Source organism: Larus michahellis, chromosome Z (assembly GCF_964199755.1).
Source record: "Larus michahellis chromosome Z, bLarMic1.1, whole genome shotgun sequence".
NCBI classification, from domain to species: domain Eukaryota; kingdom Metazoa; phylum Chordata; class Aves; order Charadriiformes; family Laridae; genus Larus; species Larus michahellis.
Genome location: NC_133930.1, coordinates 75,724,993 through 75,740,097, shown reverse-complemented (window position 1 = coordinate 75,740,097; position 15,105 = coordinate 75,724,993). Strand labels below are relative to the sequence as shown.

General features: G+C 44.9%; 1 protein-coding gene across 5 annotated transcripts in view; it reads right to left on the bottom strand.

Moving 5' to 3' along the window:
- The window catches only part of LPAR1 (lysophosphatidic acid receptor 1), a 78,256-nt gene that overhangs the window by 17,237 nt on the left and 45,914 nt on the right, over positions 1-15,105 (bottom strand). The gene's annotated exons all lie outside the window — the stretch shown is intronic.

Here is a 15,105-nt window from a genome sequence, read left to right as displayed (position 1 = left end):
CTAATGAGACTGCCAAAGACGACAGCAATTATTTTCTACTGTCACCTGTCTTCAGACCAAGGGCGAAGCCAACTCGTCTCTCACGGGGACGCGGAGGAGGCGAGCTGCTGTGAGGGCAGAGCTCGTGGCTGTGCTCACCCAAGTGCTCCCCACGGACCTGCCGGGGAGCGCGCTGCTTCTGCAGGGCAAGAACCTGAAAATTCTTCCCGTTTAGCACTCTCTGCTTGCCAGGGACGTCAGTCCTCGAGGGACAAGGGATTTAAAGGCCGTTCAATGTAAAATTTCTGGCAGCTGAAAACAAAACTATCTAGAAGTTTTCAAAATACAAAGGACATCTTAAACAACTCTCTGAGATGCAGACTGAGCCAATCTGGTAATAATTCACATCACCATTATGTACGGCAGGGCAGTACTTTGATTTTTATTATAGCCACTAATAACAGATCAATCAGATGTGGCAGATCAGATGTGTACAGATGTGTACAGGCCACACCAATGGCTTCCAGAGGCAGAAGATACCTGTGAAAGCATTTCCTTCCCACTTGGAAAGCCTGAGGCTGCGTGCAGAGAATGACAAAGCAGTGGCATCCCAAATGCCAGTCTGATTTGCTCTGCATGCTCTGAATGGCCCTTAGATCCCTCTAACCCCTTCCCATTGATCCCGTGGGCTATGCCCACCGGCCACATCTGGACGGCATGCTGCTTTGATGACTCCTTGGGAACAGGTTCTAGATGCAGGGTTGAGCTGTGTGCTCAAAGGGGCACGTAAGCATGGAGCCAGCCATCAAAGGAATTGTAACCCCACAGACTTCCAGAAGCAGTTGTAAAAACAGTCGCAAATGGTACAGCTGCATTGAAAGCAGGCCTCTCAAAGAAAAACAAAAGGCTCCTCCGTACTCTCTCTGTGGAAAACCACTGGAAGTTTCTGTAAGGTTATCAGTCCTCAAAAGAAGGTCTTGGTACATTGAGGCCATCTACTCTATTGCATCTTTCTGCTTTAAACAATACAGGGTTGCGAGCATGGCTATGGGCTGCAAAATAGAAAACCTAACCAGCCATTGCTCCTCAATGAAAGAGGATTTGAAGGACCAAGACTCCTACCAAACCATAAAGGTAATTTCCAGCCGGATTACCTTCAGCAGCTGCACAGGTCTACAGCCCACTTGTGGGGCTGAGGACGCATCAAGTTGATGGAAAAAGGGTGAAAGAGAGACGTGATGATTAAAAAAGACACCTCCTCAAATTCCTGCTGCCAGCTTCTGAATTGCTCCATGTTAAAAAAACCCAGAGCACCAAGCAGACAGGCTGTGCCCACTGGCATTGCTCAATGGTACCAGCACATGTGCAGGAGATGGAACCTGGGGACACGGGAAATAAATTTTATTGCAATACTGGCTAATTAAAGTACCTACACCGAGTACTCCTCCTCCAGCACACACTCCAAAGAGTGCCTGCAAGATCATCCAGATACTTTAATTCAGCACCGCTCCCAGTAGTTTTAAACCAGATTATTTCAGGACAGACACACTGATATATAAATTCACAAGATTTCTGCAGTTGCTTTTTCTTTAGCAGATATTTGCGGGCTTGCACCTAAAGCAAATGGGAAGCTGCATGAGATAAACTGAGACCTTTGAGGCAAAAGGCCCTCCACTGAGGAATTTTTGGGTTAAAAAAAAAAAGGGCAAAAAAGCAATTAGTACATTGTAAGCAAATTGCTTGCAAAATCCTTCTGCTCAGCAAAGTATTTGCTTCTAAGAAGTAGCTCTGCTGCTCTAAATGAAATACACAGCTTTTTTTTCTTCTTCAGAAAAGAATAAAAGCCTCTAACTATTCAGCAACATACTGAAGGAAGCCAATCAGAGCTGACCTCATTTTCTTTTAAAATGTTTTAACAATGAAAGGAACATTAAGGCAACATTGAGGCAAACTCCAACAGAGCAGCAGTGTGTAGGGGAGGTGCATAAAGGAGGAGCCCTGATGAAAACTCAGATCAGCCTTTGCTGGACTTCATTTAAAGCTCCTGGTTACTTGCTGGCTTCTCACCGTTTTTTGACAGAGTTCAGAGCAGTGGTCATAACAAAGCCAGGCTAGCAAAATTAGGGATGAATGCAGCAAGGCAGAGAGACCATTTCAGTGCTGCAGAAAAAGTCCATGCCCCCAGCTGCTTGTCTTTAACAGGCAGGCTTTGTAGCCTGGGGATTGATCGATCGCAGATGTGCCTCAAGTAATAAGGAGCCAAACCAACCAGCACAGCAAGCTTCAGATCTGCTGGGTTCTTACTAGCTGTTCTGCAAACTATGAGGGGTGGAGAAGAGCACAGATTTTCTGTCTCTGGCACCTTCTTGGAGAGGTGAGCAGCAAGGGATGAGTCCACTTGTTCCTCCTCCAAAATTAATCACCATTCAGCTTTCTTAGTCATCTGGTGATGCTACAGGCGTTTTTACTGGCACCAGTGCTCTCTCTGCTGTCCTGCCATCTGAACCCCGGTACTGTAACTGTTCATTAATGCTCCATATCTATACACGTGAGAAACAGGGCTGGGAACAGGGTAATGACCAGGCGGCTTTTCCAGACTGACCTACTGCAAGTTTGATGAGCCCACGGTATTTCCAGCAGATAGTTTTCCGAAAACATTTCACTGTTTATATTTATCATTGACTATGCTCCTGCCTTAAACAGTATTAATCAAAGAAAGCACATGACAAGTTTCACCAGCTCTAATGCTTTTAAGGATGCAGCGTTGGCGTACGCAACGAAGCTGAACATGGCTATGGGTGCAGGGCAGGTAGCATGGTGTGGGCAGGACAGAGTCCTCACTCCCTGCTAATTTCATTAGTGTTTGGCCGTTCTCATGTCTGAAGCTGGCTGAGCACCTTGGGATCCCACCTGAGCTGCTTGGGTTGGTGAGCTCTGTGCTCCAGCGCATGGTATGTTGCTCCCGGTTGCAATTCACCCGCCCTCCTCCCTTCCTGACATGACTTACGTGTGGACTTTTATAGAATCATTTAGGTTGGAAAAGACCCTTGGGATCATCGAGTCCAACCATCAAAAGTTGAGTGAGTCCAACTCTACAAAGTTCTCCCTTACACCATATCCCCCAATACCACATCTAAACGAGTCTTAAACACACTCAGGGATGGTGACTCCACCACCTCCCTGGGCAGCCTATTCCAGTGTCTGACCACTCTTTCTGGGAAGAATTTTTTCCTAATGTCCAACCTAAACCTACCCTGCTGCAGCTTGAAGCCATTCCCTCTTGTTCTATCGTTAATTACCTGTGAGAAGAGACCAGCACCAACCCCTCTACAATGTCCTTTCAAGTAGTTGTAGAGAGTGATGAGGTCTCCCCTCAGCCTCCGCTTCCTCCAACTAAACAGTCCCAGCTCCTTCAATCGCTCCTCATAAGATTTATTCTCCAGGCCCTCCACCAGCTTCATTGCCCTCCTCTGCACTCGCTCCAGCACCTCGATATCTCTCTCATATTGAGGTGCCCAGAACTGGACACAATACTCAAGGTGTGGCCTCACCAGTGCTGAGTACAGGGCGACAATCACCTCCCTCCTTCTGCTGGTCACACTGTTTCTAATACAAGCCAGGATGCCACTGGCCCTCTTAGCCATCTGGGCACACTGCTGGCTCATGTTCAGCCTCTTGTCAATTAGAACCCCCAGGTCCTTTTCTGCCAGGCAGCTCTCCAGCCACACTTCCCCAAGCCTGTAGCGATGCACGGGGTTGTTGTGGCCCAAGTGCAGGACCTGGCACTTGGCCTTGTTGAAGCTCATACCATTAGCATTGGCCCATCGGTCCAATCTATCCAAGTCTCTCTGTAGGGCCTCCCTATCCTCATGCAGATCAACACTCTCGCTGAACTTGGTGTCGTCTGCAAACTTGCTGATGATACACTCTATGTCCTTATCAAGGTCATCAATAAAGATGTTAAACAGAAATGGTCCCAACACCGAGCCCTGAGGGACACCACTTGTGACCGGCTGCCAGCTGGATTTAACTCCATTGACCACCACTCTTTGGGACCGCCCATCCAGCCAGTGCTTGATCCAGCAGATCGTATGTTCACCCAGGCCATGAGCCGCCAGTTTTTCCATGAGAATTCTATGGGGGACAGTGTCAAATGCTTTTCGAAAGTCTAGGCAGACAATGTCCACAGCCTTTCCCTCATCCAGTAATCGGGTCATCTTGTCATAGAAGGAGATCAGGTTCGTCAGGCAGGACCTGCCTTTCATAAACCCATGCTGACTAGGCCCGATCCCCTGCTTGTCCATTATATGACTTGTAACGGCACTTAAGATGATCTGCTCCATGACCTTCCCTGCTATCGAGGTCAGACTGACAGACCTATAGTTTCCTGGATCCTCCTTTCTGCTTTTTTGAGGATGGGTGCTACATTTGCTACCCTCCAGTCCATTGGGACCTCCCCAGTTAGCCATGACTTCAGGTAGATCATGGAAAGTGTCTTGGCGAGCATGTCTGCCAACTCTTTCAGCACTCTTGGATGTAACCCATCCAGTCCCATAGACTTGTGCGCATCCAAGCAGTGTAGCAGGTCACTGATCACTTCCTCTTTAATTGTGATGACCTCGTTCAGCTTCCCCTCCCTGTCTCCTAGCTCACGAGGCCGGGTGCCCAGGGAACAGCTTGTTCCACTGCTAAAGACTGAGGCAAAGTAGGCATTGAGCACCTCAGCCTTTTCCTCATCCTTTGTGACTATGTTTCCCTCTGCATCCAATAAGGGAGGGAGATTTTCCCTAATCCTTCTTTTGTTGTTAATGAATTTATAGAAACATTTTTTGTTATCCTTAACAGCTGTAGCTAGGTTGAGCTCTATCTGCACTTTGGCTCTCCTAATTTTCTCCTTTGTTCTCTTCCCGCCTGACCCACAGCTGGAGAAGCCCACATCAGCGCCCGAACCTTGGGGGTTCTGCAAAACCCAAGCTGTGTGTGTCTAGGGAAGGGAATGAACAAGAATGGGAAGACGCAGGAGCACCGCTGGACCCCACTTGCCCTCCCCAAACCATCAGAGTTTTACTCCAGTAAGTCATAAACAGTGTCACTCTTTCTCAGACAGTGTTGGCTCTTGTTTTTTCTCCAAATTGGCCAGGGAAGCTCTCCGGAGATTAAAGTCTGCTACTGTTGCCCGTCACTGTGACTGGCATCGATGCCCTGTATGTTACTGCAACTGGCCGCTCATTAAATTCATAAAAGAAAACAGGGTGCGTGTAACTGATCCACAGCCTGGATATTCCTCATCTCCTCCTCCTTATCCTGCGTCACAGAATAATACCTGTACTGTATCCATCAGGGTCACTTTGGGCAGGAGTGCAGGGTTGATGGGAGAGGGTTGAATGCAGACATCTCCCAGGGTTCAGCCGTGGCTGTCAAACCCTGCTGGTCTGGGCTTGAATGTTGCTGCAATGCCAAGCATCTTGAGTGGAAAATTCACTCCTTTACAGTAGGTGGTGCAGGGTGCAGGCAAGAGCAAATGCGTCAAAAAGCAAGGAAATGAGTTTGTCTGCAAAATGCAGTACACGCTGTCAGGGGGCTTTGAGATAAGCAGCAAGATGACACATACAGTACAACGAGCACAGCGAAAGGGAAAGGTGGAGAAAAGTATACCAATGCCTGTAAGAGCATTGCACATCACTGCAACAGACACATGTAAACATTTATAGACGCAATTTAAAACAATCTTTTCCCCAGAAATGTTCTATCGAGACATATGTAAAGCAGATGAAAAGAGACAACCCCAAAAGTTGTTTACAGCAGAAAAGGGCCATACATGACCTGCCACCTCTCCATCCTTCTCCCTGCTGTGCCTTCTGAATTTCGTGACACTACGGAAAGTTGTCCCATGAAGCCGGCATCACAAGGGCATGAGCTGTCTCCTTCCTGTGCGGAATAATCAGCAGCAAAAACTTGCTGACAAAACCCTTCCTTGCCACAATTCTTAGGTAATTTTTCTGGGAACAGTCATACTTAAAGCAATCCGCAACATGCTAAGCAGGGAGAAGGAAAGGAGTGTGAATTAAGGAATGGTACTGACGTCTCTCTCTTGCCCATTTAGCACTATTGTTGTCACAGGGCCAGAAATTATTTGATGCCACTGTGGCATTGTGTTTGTGTTGCCTGGCTTCCAGGACATCTAACTGTTTTGATTTTTTTTTTGTTTTGAGGAGTGGTGAAAGCAAAAGCTTGGGTGCGCCACTATGCCAAGGGAAGTGATGGGACTCTCTGTGAGTCCTTGCTGGAAGATGCCCTGGGGTGATCAGAAGAAGGAGACAGAGCAGCCTCCACTTGTGGCCTCCTCAGGGAAAAGGGCTATGCAGTTCACAGTGTTCCCCTAGGGAGAGTCATAGCCACCCTCTGTAAAGCTCCCTGACATCATGGCATTGCCAGAGAGCCAAAAACCTTGCTCAGCGGAGGCAGACGCAAGCCCCAACCCAAACTCTCTGCCCTGGCCATCTGTTGGGGTTCAGAGGCAGCTGCTGTGACCAGAATTTGAGGGCTCATATTCCCAGTGCAGACCCACCACCGAGGCTAATGTGTTTGTCACTCAAGCATTTGTAGTAACTCGGGGACAAGACACAACGGGAGGCAGTTCCTGCCAACGCATCACGTGCGGACCAAAGGCGCGTTTATCAGCTCCTGAGCACTCACGAACTCTAAGCAAGTCCTGGAGCCAAGAGCTGACACTGCCACAAAGAGGGCAGCTGCAGTCACAGCAATGAGGGATCCCCTGGAAAAAAACCTCATGCCAAGGGCACAAATTGCAACATGCATGCACGCCCTTTAATCTCCAATGATGAAAATAATCTAATACAAGTCCTCTCTGTCTAAATTAAAGAAGAAGTGAACTACCAAACAATTACAGATTTCCAGATGTTTCTGTTACTGATATCTCTCATGCTGGTTCAGGAAGTTTCCAAACCTATCGCTAGCCTAGCAACTCTTCTCTCACAGCTCTTTAAAATGCTGGCAACGTGCCTGTCTTTTCCAAGCACTTTGCGTTTTATTTTCCTGAGGCATGAAAGATAGAGGTGTTTAAACAAAGAAAATATACTTCCAAAGCTTCCAAGCATGTGGACTTTTTCTTTTTTTTTTTTTTTTTTTTTGAAAGTGGCCAGTCCATGTCACGGAAGTGGAGGAGATGGTTTCAAGATGTGGCGGCATACATCTCTTGTTATCACAGATTTCAGCACATGCAGAACTCCACCGTATCACTCTATTGCAAAATGCTGTCTGCAAATCGCATATGTGCAGCTTTACAGGCAATTATATCAGGATACGAGTGCCTTTTCTATGCACTGTTCTAGGACTACTTTCTTAACAACAAAAAACTTAACCCTTTAAAACAGTATCAGAAGCCTTCTGCTTGTGCTGACTCTTTTCGTTTGTTGTGGTTTCTGCTTTCTTACGTACATCTGAAGAGATGTTCAGTGAAATTGCTGCATCCAACAGACATTTTTCTTCCCTGTTTGGAAGGCAGTGAACTTAAACTTCAAATGAAAAGAAGGATGTCAAAGTCTCTCTAATAAAACCTCTGGCAAGTATAATATTTTCTTCAGTCATTTTTGTTAATTTTTTGTAGACCTGCACTCTGTAGCGCAATATGCAATGGAGATACATTTGCTCTACTGAATGAATCAAGGGCAACTCTCAAAAGTCATCCTGCTGATGCAGGAGACCACTCTTAAAACTTTTGGAAGGAAAGCATATTGTTTCAAAGTGAAGTGCATCAGGTACAAAGCCTATGAATGGACCACGCTCAGAGTTTTAATACATTTCATCGCCCCTTTTTAAGGTCAAGGCCAGGTTTTAAAATCTGGTTCATTTTCCTGCTAAGATTTCATCAACTTTTGCGGTGAAATCTTGGTGTTAACGCAGCAAAATGCAGAACTTGTGCTTCAGGCAGCTCTGGATCTAGCTCCCTCTGCTTGTTTTAAATGGAGAAGGAGATGTTAGATATTTGAGGCATTGCCATATGCACTGGAAAATTGCCACATCTGTGGTTGAACATCCCTTCTGAAGGGAGATACTCAAATGAACACAATTTCCTTTTGGATCAAGCCTTGACCAGTCATTATCTCTGTGCAATCTACTTTTTAAATTATTGATGCTCAAGCAGGCCCTGAGCTTAGGAACTGGAAGTATGTGGCAACCAGGTTAAAATAAAATAAAATAATTTTAAAAAAAAGTCTTTTTGGTGTCAGGTTTCCCAGAGCACTGAGGAGGGTTTATAGTCTTCCTAGAAGAAGCAAAATTTTGGGGAGCCTCAGAAAAGAAGTGTCCTCTGCACCTGTAACCACTGTGGTGCAGGAGGACCTGCCCCAGCGCTGCTCAGTGTCTGTGGGCTTTGCTGGACCCAGAGAGGGGTATTCAAGGCAAGAAACCCCCCCAAAACCCCCAAAATCTCAGCAGCAACAGTAAAGAGGCCCGTGCCAACCAGTGGCCAAGGGCAATGGGCTCTGTCGCACCCCTGTGGACCTGCCCAGCCAGAGAAGTTGGGAGGCAAATGCCTGATACCCAGCTCTGCATGCTCCTTCCAGTGAGGTGGCTTCTCCTTCCATCAGAGAGACAAATCAACAAGAGAGCTCAATGATGAATATTTAATTGTACTACTGTCTAAACTTTCCAAGGGAAAAACTTTAAAGTTCCATATCCAAAATTAACGGGGAGATTATTTATTTATTTATCTTTAATTCTTAGCAATTCAAAGTTCCTAGGGAACTCCGTATTTCTTCTGAATGTAAGCAACTTGCAGATGGGCTGCAGGGTATGAAACAGGCAATTTCAGCTAAAACAAAAAAAAAAAACAGCCCTAAAACATTTTAAAAATGTGAAAAAAAGTTAAACAATTCAGCAAAAGCATAGTGAATTAAGAGCTCCCTATTAATTAAATCATGTTTGCTTGTAAAATCAACTTCCATACTCATCAAAGAAAGGTAAGAGGTTAAATCCTCAATGGATGGTACCAATAACAGTTTGATTAGATCTACTCTTACAGTTTAAATACAGCTGTTTTTAATGCACACTGGAAAAAACATGGTATTGCCACTGGCAGGCTAAAAATACAAGTGCTTCTTCCATTTCACAGCCAGCTTCCAAAAACTCAGGAAAAGAAATGTAATTTACTCTTCTTCCAGGAGTAAATCTCTACACGCTGGATATTTATGCCTATGAGAATGGTTTGCAAGGAAGGGGCTACATTTTGCTTTCTGGAAATAGGCCTGGAATCGCTTTTCTCTGCTACGCCACGAGCCAGGAGAGCCCAGCAGCCCGGTCCGGCTCAGAGGCAGCCGAGATGTGGCCACCGGTGCTGTGGGACAGGGCGGTTCGTGCTGCCGTGGCCCCACAACAGCATCCTCCCCCAGCCGATGCTCCAATGTACACCACCCAGCGTTTGGGCTGGCTCTCAGAGGTGCTGCTCCTGCCTGCCAGCCCAACGGGGGCAAGGCCAGAGACATAAAGTTATAAATAAAAAAAGGGAGTGGAGAGATGGGAACAGAGGGAGGGGAAGGGGAGGCGGATGAGGAATCGAAAAAATTTAAAATAAAAGGAAAAAAATCTCACAGGAAACAGCATCAGTCACTACTGTGGTCTCTGGAATGTGCTCAAAAGGTCACATTTCTTGAGCGTATACGGCTTTACACACACCTCTCGCTTACTTGGTGGGGCAAGCCAGGCCAGCGCCGCGTATCTGAAAGCCTTCTGCTCTTTAACTCCACCACACAGCAGCACACGGTGAATGCAGCTCTTGGGTATTTGATGGATTAATAGACTGAAAGCTGAAGTGTTCGTCTAAAGAATGCTACGTTAATTATTTCCAGTTAATTAGTTTGCTTTGTTTATTTAAATTGACACTTCCTCACTCTAGACCGAACCAAGCCAAGCTTTTCTACTGGAAAGACAGAAACCAGCACAACTCATTTCATGCAGAACGATGGCTAAACAGCCAAGGATTACACGCTGATTATCCTCAGTGAAGGACCATTTTTAATCCCCATAGTCTACAGAAGCCATATAGGCTATTAATCAATATGCGTTCCCTTTACCTTGGGGCTTTCTTTGTAGGATTTTTTTTTGGTGTGACAACCATCAGAAAGACGTTGAGCTATAACACACTCTGATATTACTCTCTCCTTGTTGAAGGACAGTAAATCCAAAATGCAACTGGAAGGCAAAGCCCATCCACAAGGCTGAGCACCAGGCAGCAAGCAAGCAGCAAGCGATGATCCCTCAGTGCCCAGCACCTCTACACCTACATCCCCCAATGTTGCTTCTACACCTGGGGCAAGGGCTCTCTGGGAAACAGGCTACAACGTGCAAAAACAGGCAACAGGGACAGGCAGAGCGACGTTGAGCGTCTGAGCAGGAGAGGGAGTTTTTGCAGGTGGCCATTTCGTACCCCTGTGGTGCAGGGGCGAGCACCCTCCCCCGGGATGGGAACTGTGTGGGCACGGGACCCTGCCAAAACCTAGGGAGCAGAGACCAGAGCCAGCTGCCGGATCAACTGCTTTCTCAGGGAGTCCGCATCTTCTCTCCCCACCTGGGGCTTCTTCAACAGAGATCTCATTAAGCCCATAGTGTGCCTGAGAAAGAAAAAGGAAGACCCCTGCCCGGTGTCTTTATGTCTTCAGGGCTAAATCCTGCAGATCACCCTATATTCTGTCACTAGAACAAAAGCAGAGCAAGCAAAAAGCCAATTTCCTTCATTTCCCATTTCGCTACGTTACGTAACAAACACATATACTGAAATAGTAATAAAAAAATTGTGATCTCTTGAAGGAACAATGAATACTTTCCACTGCTGTATACAACAAAAGATACTTCCAAAAGATGCTTTATTGAAATAAATTCATAAATCTTCACAGAGTACTCACACAAACTCCAGAAACTATGGCAAGCATTATCAAAAATGCCAATTTCTTCTGTATTTCACAATGCAGACAGTGTATCAGCTTCAGTGACTAAGGTACTGCATCTCTTCCACTCTCACCTAGCAGTGAGTGTTATCTTCTTTTCTCTAATATGAATTATTGACTTGTCGGCTTCAGAACACGAATTTTAGTCAGCACATTTTCTTGGGAAATGATTCTTCAGTTTCCCAAATGCCGCTTGGTATGAACCGGCATACAGGTGAATAAAATAAACACCTTGCAACTGCGTGCTTCACATTAACCTTATGGGTAGTCAACCTCTGAAACAAAATACAACACAAATGAAACCCCAACCAATTTACCTATTAATCTTGCCTTTAGTCTTTTTTCTTTCATCTTCACTTTGCCATAAGTCTTTCCTTCCTGTTACTGTCAATCTTACAGATTTTTTTTTTTAGCCTTTAAAGCCTGTGCACCACCCCACCACATCCATCCTGCACATTAAGATGGGAAACCCTTTCGGCAGCCCACTGGTGTCTGTGTGGCCTCTACCAGCACAACCTACATTTCAGGTGATTTCTGGCAAATCAGGTTGAAGACCTTCTTCAAAAGTATCTTCCATTGCACTGGAAAGGTACATCCATCTCAATGCAAACCTCCTTCTGTTTCCAACACTCACACCTGCAACTGAGGTAACTTAAAAGTTTCATTAGTGGCTAGTGCAGTTACCAAATGCAGATTGTGGCTTTACTACGGCACAAACTCAAGAGCCTACAGCAGAAGAGATATTCTGAAATTTACTGTTCTGAAATTATATAAAACCCCTCCACATCTAGCTGACAAACCCTACACTTGAAGGGAAGCAGTAGGTACAAAAATAGAGGCTGAACTATCTAAAACAGGGATCATGACCTCTCCATCTCCTTCACAGGTAGAAAAGATGATAGAATTTTCTCAGTCTCACATGGAGGATGAGATTGAAACACCTGGGGGTGTCAGCAGGACCACAAGATACTACGTTCACCTGTCCCCTTAAGGTAGAAGAATAGCTTGTGGTCTCCTCAGACGCACTCTGCCATTCCTCCAGAGAGCAGGAAGGGCAAAGTTTTAAAGTTGCAAAGTGTTAATATGTGTTTGGAAAGCTAAAAAGGTAGTTCAAATGAGAACTCCAATAAATACATAGCAGTTGCTTCTGTGTGCAGCAGCATGTAAACGAGAGAGCTGCTGGGGAGGGGAGACTGGCTAACCTCAGTAGGAAACCCAGACAGAGCAAAGCCTTTTGATTCAGAAATTAAAGAGCCAAATATCTCTATGCATTGATGTTACTCCAGAAATCACCCACTGGACACTAAAAATACACTTGTTTTTACAGGGTGAAAGGGTTGTTGCAGCCTTCATATTCCTTGGCTTTCATGCAATCCTTAATTTTCTTTTTTTTTTTTTCCTTCGTTGTCTTGGGCACATGTATGGCAAAGGCAAGGGATCTGCTGGAAAATGAACTGGTCAGCACTGAACTCCATTTCATTATTTGCTGCCAGAGGAGGAACCAAAACATGATGGTGTGCCCTGCTGACACGACTTTGAACATCAAACGCTAGCAGAGATGCTTCGCAGCTCTGACAGCTCAAGACAAACAATTTTCTATCACAAATTTCTGTTTTGACCCGCGCAAGCGGGGGTTTGAAACACCCACACATCATTCCCACCCTGCTTTCTACAGCATGGTACACACAGACAGGAGTTGTTACGCATTTCTATTTGCAAAGAAGACACGACTTTACTCCTTCAGCCTGGGCCCTTCCCCATCCACGAAGCTCTTCACAGCTTGGAGTTAAGTAGCCCCTTTGCCAGCTAACTGAGAGAAAGGCACTGTTTTACACATCACTTAAAGTTGACAGTTTCTTACTATGTATTGAAAGAAATGTATTTCCCCATTAAATGGTTGTAACCTGAAGGTAGACGCCTCATTGCTTAACGTATGTACACAAACTCAAGGCTATACAAGTAAAATTTTAATTGTAACCCTCCTATATCAAAAGTAGAACTTGTAGCACCAGCTGCTGATTAACAGGCACAACATGATTGACTTTAATACTGTTATTCACCAGACTCTTCACTCCTCACTCTGCATGCCAGCTGAAGAGAGAAATAAAAAACCAGCCTGTTCCTCATATGCTCAAACTCTGAAATAAAGCTTCTTTTTTTTTTTTTTTTTTTTTTGCAATTATGTAGAAATTTTTCCTCCCAATTCATGGGAGCTAACCGAAATGCACATGCAATGGCATCGTCAGAGAAACCGGCAGGCTACGAGGGGCTGCGTGTCACACAGGAGACCGGCAGCCGATGCCTGTTTTGGGGTACAACTGCTCCACGTTGGGAACAGCGAGCGCAGTTTCTACTGCACCCTTTTCTCTTATGTAAGCAGGATGCAGTTATGGTAGAAAATATGTCATGAAATATGTTTATTTTGAAAATTAATGAAGGTAACCAACTTTAAAAAAAAATTCAACACATCATCAAGAAAATCCAGTTACATATCTAAACCCATTTAATGTATTTTTAAAACCTTCCTTCAATCTTTCTTTTATGAACTACAGTTTTCACTTTCAGTTTGTTTAACAGAAGAAAGTAGCAACAATTCTACAAATACGCAATAGATTTACACCGCTTTTTTTCTTTCCCTCTATATACACAGCTTCTGCTTGGAAAATTTATCTCTGCATTACTCCTCGTACTTCTAGAAAGTAAAAAGTGGACACTTAAAAGCAACTTCAAACAAGGGGAGACAAGAATTATCAATGCCATATGTCAGAACAAGTTCTTTCTGAGGTTACATCAATATCAGAAGATGGGAAACAGCTCCCAAAACTGCTTTTAGGAGAACAACGAAAGTACTGAGTCCAGGGTCAGAGGAAACGATTTCCATGAACAGAAGATAAACGCAAGAGCTTGGCATCTTTTCCTGCTTGTAACAGCTAAATTCCCTCACTCCTTTTCAAGAGACGACTGCTTCTTTCATGAAGGAAGATATTTCAGAAATCTTAACTGTCCTTGTGTATCTATGGTTATATTAGCAAAGTTGTACTTCAATACCAAGTACTTTATTAAAGCAGAAAGACCTAAGCATATAGCTCTTACTCCAACAGAAAGAAATGCAACAAAAGTGTGCTCTCTCACTCCCCTCAAATTCATCTGAACCTTTGTGGGGTTTTTTTTAAAACCTCATAGGCTTTTAGTGCTAACATCAAGGAATTACTATTTCAACCTACTGCAGCACGCCAAGGCTGCTCTCCTAACACCAGCCCGCAGCAGCAGACGGCCAGCCCTGTGGTAGGTATGTCTGGGACAGTTTTACAGACCACATTCTCACTTCCCCAGATGCAGAACTTAAGGTCACCCTGCCCACAAACTTCAAAGCAGTCATGCTTGGACATGTGAACACCTCCTGTTTGCCAATGGGCCTGGAAACCAAGTATTTTCACTCATGGTAGCTCCCCTTGCTCCAGTACTTCATTAAGCAGCACAGATTGATGGACAACACTTGAGCGCGGAAAAGAAATGCTTCAGATTTAAACAAATGATGTCCTAGCTTCTGATGTCTCATGCATAGAAGCTGAGAGTCCTTCTATCTGCTTTCCAGGCACTGAGGGGAAAGGGTGTGTGTCCACCAGAGGACCTGCCACATGCACAAGAAGCGCACTTGAACACAATATCAGTGTTTCTCCATGTGGATACAAGGAATATTAACTTCAGAGACTTTTTGAAGCTGGGCATGCCAGGGTGGCACGAAGGTTTGGTGAATGAGAACTGGAAAGCATGAGGATTTTCTGTTGCTGTTGTTGCTTTCAGCTTTAAAGAAGGGCATCAGATGTGTAAGTGTGGTGTGACAGAAACTTACTCATAGAAGGGCTGAAAAGAAAAGTAAAAAGGAGAGAAAAAAGGAAAAATATCTTTGTCTGAAAGAAAAAAGAAAAAGAAGCAGCCCACCTGTGAGCTCAGTGACAGCAACCCCAGCTCAATGAAACAGGAAAATCAGAAGCTGTGCTGCTAGTAAAGCCAGGACCAGAAGAGCTCAGAATCAAATTTTTCTTTCACATTTAGATTCAAAACACCTTTATTAAAAAAATGGACAGCCTAAGCCTTTTTCTTGAACACGCTTTTCATGCTGAGGCTAGAAGGAGGGAGGCACAAAGGCTCTTGTCTCTAGGAT